Below are 7070 nucleotides of genomic sequence, written 5' to 3'. Positions count from 1 at the left end.
AAAAAATGAGTCATAAGATTTACAGCCATTATGGTAGTACTGATTGATGGAAGGTGACCATATGCAAATGTTACATTTGGGTTCAAAGGACACACAAACACCAAGTAAGGGTCCTACAACTTTATGTAAAAAAAAAAAGCTAAAATCTTCACATAAACTAGAAAACCAGTGTTCATTACAGTACCAAGCACAGCTAAAAACTGCCTGCTCTATCACTCTGCTCTTGTTTTAGTAAGGATTAGAGACCAGGGATCCTAATTAAATTAACATTTGTGCCTTATCCAGGCTCCGGATAGCCATGGGAAGATTAACAACAGCACTGAACCTGTTGACAGTTTCTGGTATCAAATATCCAGAATGCTGGGAATAATGTTCTGGTGTCACTACTAACAATCAGGATCTGCTAGAATATGATACAGGCACTTATAACACCTCCCTTCTTAAGAGGAAACTTTGTTTTCGATATAATATTTTTTATAAGAAATACTTGCTGGCTTGGCACATCAGTAAAATGATAAAACTTGTATAAAGCTTATATTACTACCAAAACGCATAAAGCTTAGAGTCACTACTATTAACTTCTGTAGCAGTCATGAATTCCATCAGTGACCAACTAATACGGAAAATCCAACAAAATGGTCTATATTCTCATAAATTCCTTATGATTGCAAACAGAACACAATGAAGTTTGAAAAGTCCAGGAATCCTGAGCTATTCCAGGTTTTTCAGCGCCCTTGGAGTGTGCTAATCACACCAGTATCTTTCTTGTCATTTTATTCCTACATACTTCAATACATGCGCAATAGTCCGTCTGCATTCCCATGTTGTTTTCCCCTCCTGTGCTTTATAATGAAGTTGTAAGGCTAGAGTGCCAAACACCATCTAAGTAGATGCTGATTCTTGCTTTGCATTTGATTTAACCATGTCAATGGGTTGTGGTTAGTTATGATTTCAAATGTTGTCCCTGACAGGTAATACCTTAATGAATCAATCACCCACATGATCGCAAGACATTCCTTCTCGATAGCTGCATATTTCTGCTTTCGCGGCAGCAGCTTCCGGCTTAGATAGGCCACCGCATGTTCTTCACCATCCATTGTCTGGCTTAGCACAGCACCAATTGCTGTATCACTAGCATCTGTCTGCACGATGAATTCCCTGCTGAAATCTGGTGCAATAAGGACAGGGGTCTTAGTAAGAGCATCCTTCAGCATTTTAAATGATCGGATGGCTTCTTCAGTCCATACAACTATATTTGGTCTTCCTTTCTGTGTCATGGAGGTTAATGGTACTGCTACTTCCGCAAAGTTTTTAAGGAATTTTCTGTAGTAACCAACCATTCCAAGAAATGAGTGTATCCACTTTTCATTGTGGGTAATGGAAACTCACACATTGCTTTAATTATATTGTCATCTGTATTAATTTTTCCTCCTTCAATGATATGCCCGAGGCATTCGATCTCAGCTGTTCCAAACTCGCACTTTGACAGTTTTATTGAAAGGCCATCTTCACGCATATGTTGCAGCAATGCACGCAGATTATCTCTATGTTCTGACCAAGTTTTGCTTGACACAATGATATTGTCAAAATATGCTGCGACATTATGTAGTCTGGACACCAATAAGTCGATGAGTCGGGCGAAACTGGCGGGTGCAGTTTTCATACCGAAGAGCATAACGTTAAATTCATAGAGCCCAAACGGAGTCACAAATGCAGACTTTTACCTCGATTCTTCAGCTAGAGGAACTTGCCAGTAACCCTTAGTTAGATCTATCTGACTCAAGTAACTTCCATAACCAATCTTCTCAAATAGATCGTCCATTTGTGGGACTGGATATGCGTTGAATACGGTGATATTATTAAGCTTGCGGTAATCTACACATAGCTGAAGAATTCCATCCTTTTTGCCAACTAATACACAAGGTGAACTCCATGGACTGATTGAGGGCTGAATGAAGCCTTGCTCTAGCATTTCATCCAATACTGCTTTTACCTCTTTCCGTTGTGCGAAAGGTATTCAATATGGCCGTTGTTTAATTGGTGTCTCCGAAGTTGTCTTTATACTGTGAGTTAAGATGTTTGTTTAACCAGGCCTAGTTGTTAGAACATCCTGAAATTCCTTGCAAAGAGTTTTAATATCATCTCGTAGCTCTTTTGTTAAGTTTATCCCCAGCTTAACGCCAGCATCACCTTCACCTGTTCTTGGAGGAAAGTCAATATCCACACCATCATTCTCGTCTGCCTTCGTCGCCAGCAGCACAGCACGCTTGTATCCATGCAGTAAGTTTAGATGATAGGTTACTGTACTGCACCTACCGTTTACAGATACCTGGTAGTTAACATCGTTTACCTTTCAGGCCACACGATAAGGTCCCTGCCATTGTGCCTTCATCTTGGATGAACTTGATGGCAAGACAATGAGGACTTCATCTCCTGGACTAAATTCCCGTGTTTTTGTGTGACGATCATACAGTGCCTTGATTTTCTTTTGGCAATCCAACAGATTATCTTTGACAAGAGCCCTGATGTCAGCCAACTTCTCATGCATTTTCACAACATGCTCCACAGTGGACTTCCTTAAATCTTCCTCTCCCGTAAACAAGCCTTGTAAAATCTGCATTGGCCCCCTAACTGGCCAACCATACAACATCTCAAAGGGTGCAAATCCAGTATCCTCATGTGTGACTTCGCGGTATGCAAACAACAAAAATGGCAACATCTCATCCCATTCATTCTTGTTGTCTGTACAGAAATTCTGCAACAATGACTTAAACATCCTGTTAAAACGTTCTACCTTTCCATTCGCTTGTGGGTGATATGGCGTTGTTGTAATTCCACGGATACCCACTAGTTCATACAACTGTTTCAATAAGGTGCTAGTTAAGTTGGTCCCTTTGCCTGTTAAGATGACCCTTGGAAAACCAACACGGCTAAACAGCTCAATCAGTGCTCTAGCTACACTCGTTGCCTCCATATCCTTCAAAGGAAAAGCGTCGGGATACCTCGTTGCATCATCAACCACCGTCAGAATGTATTTGTGTCCAGACTTTGTACTAGATAATGGTCCTACAATATCCATTGCAATTTTTGAGAACGGTTCTGTTATCACCTGTGGGCAAACCATTGGTGCTTTCTCACCTGCAGTCCGTTTTGCAGTCATCTGGCATTCATGACACGATGCACAATATCAGTTTACATTGGAAAACATTCCTGGCCAAAAGAACGATTGGAGAATCTTCTCTTTTGTTTTCTCCAAACAAAGGTGACCTGCAAGGGGTCGATCATGTGCCAGCTGCATTACCATTTTTCGTAATCCTGCTCGTACAACTATTTGCTCCCCTCCATGTGAACCATCACCAGATTGCCATTTCCTTCGCAAAATATCATTCTCCCAGAAGAATGCCATTGGCTCTTCCTCAGCCTCTTCATGAGTAGCAAAGGACTTCTAATACTTTGCAGTGAAATATCCTCAATCTGTAGTTTCGACAACATGTCCGCATTCATTGCTGAAAGTTTGTCAACTTCAGTGTCATCATGCTGATCAGGATCTTCTGTCTTGATGCTGTTGTTGACAACATCATTCTTACCCTCATCCTCACATTGGTCAGTATTTTCCACAGTCCTCTCATCGTCGAGTCTTTTAACATCGATCTCGTAACAACGAATGACCCTTTCTTGCTAAGTATATCCATCCCCAATAGGGCTTCAGCGGCTAAATTTGAAACAAGACCCACTTGTGTTGGTCCCTTATAAAACGTAGTGTTGATATTTACCACAGCCAACTGTGCGGTAAATGGCTGACCCACTGCTGTGTATAACGTAACCTTGTGCCCCTCCAGCTTGCAGCTCTCATCAACAAGATCTTCTCTTATCAAGGTCATATATGATCCAGTGTCCTTCACAAACATGATCTCTCGCCCATTCACACATCCTGTTTCTGAAATAAGCCTTTCACCAATTGTTGGCTTAACAAAACAAGTTGCTGGATTGCCACGATGTTTCATGTCATCTGTTGGACAATATGTTGCAATATGTCCCTATTGCTTGCATTGATAACACTGCCTATTCTTCTGTTTGGACTGGTCATTTGTCGATGTTAGTTGTGCTTGCTGCTGTAAGTTCTGACCATTCATCTTGTTACTATTTATATTTATATTTTGACGAAACTTATTCTTCTGCCATTGATGTTGTAAATTGGTGGGAATATAATCTTCCGCAGCCTCTACGACTGGAGTAGAGCCCCTGTTCCTCCTAATCCACTGTGCTTGATCTTGTGGCAAGGCTTTCAAGAAAAATTCCTCACGAAGACAAATAACTGGGTCACGATACTCCAAGAAACGCTTTATGTGCTGTTCAATCCTGGCCATCAGACCACGATACATCTCAGTGCTTTCCTTCTTCATGCTCAACAGTGCCGTGAAATGTTCATACGGTCTCTTTACAACGTGATCAATCAGTCCTTCCTGAGTTCCAGATAATCGCCACAAGTTTGATTTGCAACATATCTAGCCTCACTTGTCAAAAGAGTTCTTACCTGTAATACTTTCAACTCATCAGACCACTTAGCATGCTTTGCAATTGATTCAAACTCTGCTAGGAAAGTCACAGTGTCCTGTCCTCGTTCATGGTCATATGCATGTAGCTTTACTTTAAATGGCATTGAAGATGTTTTTTTTCAATCGTGTTTTCTTGACGTTTTACTCTAAATCAATTTCCAAATGATTCATTTCTAATCTTAATTTCTCTCTTTCCATTTCCCATTCAAACTCCTTCTGACTTAATTCAAATTCTCTTTCATTTTTCTTTGTGCTAGTTTGTCGCTTTGTTTCCTTGGGTGGTTGCATGTGCTCAAGGTTAAGTTCCTCTTCATACTCCACAATTTCATTATCTGTAAATTCCATCAAATTCTGTGCTGCCGCTTTTCTTCGTGGTCATCCTGAAGCAACCATTGCTCCCTCAACTTCGACATCATCAGCAACCGACATAATGACAAATTATATGTATGTACTGTGAGTTCTATCATTGTATTCACAGCCACTGGACTAGCTTTAATTATCTACAACTTTCTGGGCTTACACGTGTACACTCGTTACAGTGATACACACTTTGCACTTAGCAATCAACAGCTGTACGTAATACACACAGTACAACCAGTCACTGCTAATATCACAGATTCACTTAATTCACAGCTTTCAGAATTGTCAAACACAATTCCAACGTATTGAAAAATTCCAAATAATTCACACAGGATTTTTGGAATCCGTACCGCTGCCACCAGAATGTTACATTCGGGTTCAAAGAACACACAAACACCAAGTAAGGGTCCTACAACTTTATGTAAAATAAAGCTAAAATCTTCACATAAACTAGAAAACCAGTGTTCATTACAGTACCAAGCACAGCTAAAAACTGCCTGCTCTATCACTCTGCTCTTATTTTAGTTTTGTTGACACTCCATGGCCCCATCCCAGCATATATGGCTGGTTAGAGTCCTTGAAGTAACACCCTGGTTTTCTAAAAGTGTGTATGCTATATGTTTCCTTGTCTTCCCAAAAAATCTGTATGTGTTGATGTTTTGAAAACAATAATGCAATAAAAAATTTTTTTAGCAGGGTTGATGTTTCTTTCATTCATCAAATCTTTTGAGTTTCAATTATCCCTAGGAAGCTGATTGATGTACTTTCTTCCATTTGTCTGTGCTGACATTGGGCCTGATTTCTAACAAACCAGCTTCAGAATAAGGGTTGTACTCTTACCCTAAAGGCTATTTAACCCTGGGCTAATTTCATTCCCAGTTCACAGTAAAAAGTTTAGTGTTATAGTGACTTTGCCAGAGTCTTGTATCCAATAATGTTTTTGCTTTTTTTGTGATGTTTGTTGTTGTTTGTTTGTTTGGATGGCTTAGATTGGTCAAATTTCTGAGAGTTATTTTCTATCTAACTTCCCAAAAATAATAAGTGTCTTTTTGTTTTGTTTTGTATAGTGAGTCTATGTATTGCCTCTGTAATATATATGCCATGGCATATATAGAATGGCGGGGTGGGTGGGTTTGGTGCTGTGTATTTTAAGTTTTATTTGTTTGTGTCTTAGCACTCTCTTTAATCAAATATTTGTCTGTTCCTGTTGTTTTTTGGTTTTCCTTTATTATCGCAACACTTATTCACATTCTCGTAATTCGTAACATTCATTTATGTGTTATGCTGGTAGGAGGGGGAGTACTGTTTAAAATATCGGATTTTGGGAAATTTTAAAAAAAATTCTTCAGTGATGTGTGACCCAAGACAGAATCTTTATTTACACTCTCTGTCTTGGGCCCCACATCACTATAAAATTGTTTATTCCGTTATAAGAGAAATGTACAAAAGGGATAGGAAAATTTCAGTCTAGGGAGTCCCTATGGGGGCCTCTTTAGTTATGTTGGTCTGGAGCTGGAGCTGTCCAGCAAGGATTGACAGTGTTTACCTAGTTTAGTGTATTTGGTGGGGGGGGGTATAGTATTTCATTTACAGAATCTGTATTTCGGGTTTATTTAGGCAAAAAACTTTGTATTGAGATATTCATTATGCATTTACACATAGTTGAACATAGCTTCATTGCTAGGTTGTCACATTGCGCTTGGCTTCCAGCATTATGCCATCAGTTAGGAGATCTTACAGTAACTATGGGCGGGCGCCTGATCCTGTGTTCGTGATTTTTTACCGAGGGCCACAAGGTTGGTGCCCTTTCCAGATTTTATTTTTATACATTTGGGAGAGAACGATATAGGATATCTGGATCCTAATTTAATTGCAGCTGAGTTACTGGGGTTATGTCGTCAATTCTTGTGTGTCAGAATGACACATATTTTGGTGGGGGGAATGCTTCACCGTTTCAGACCTAGATGGATTTCTCGCTCACAGTATGGGCGTAGGGCTCACTTGATCAATTTTGAGCTTGCTCGAGCTAAAGAAACTAGTAGTATAAATAACTTTGTCAATTTTCTGTTTTTTGGAGTATATCTATATGGACCCAGATGGTGTCCACTTTAATGCCCGTGGTTGGAGGTGGCTGTATTCATGTATTCTTCTGTT

Source organism: Sinohyriopsis cumingii, chromosome 8 (assembly GCF_028554795.1).
Source record: "Sinohyriopsis cumingii isolate HCF-2022 chromosome 8, ASM2855479v2, whole genome shotgun sequence".
In the NCBI taxonomy this organism is placed as follows: Eukaryota; Metazoa; Mollusca; class Bivalvia; order Unionida; family Unionidae; genus Sinohyriopsis; species Sinohyriopsis cumingii.
This window is presented reverse-complemented; position numbering follows the sequence as displayed.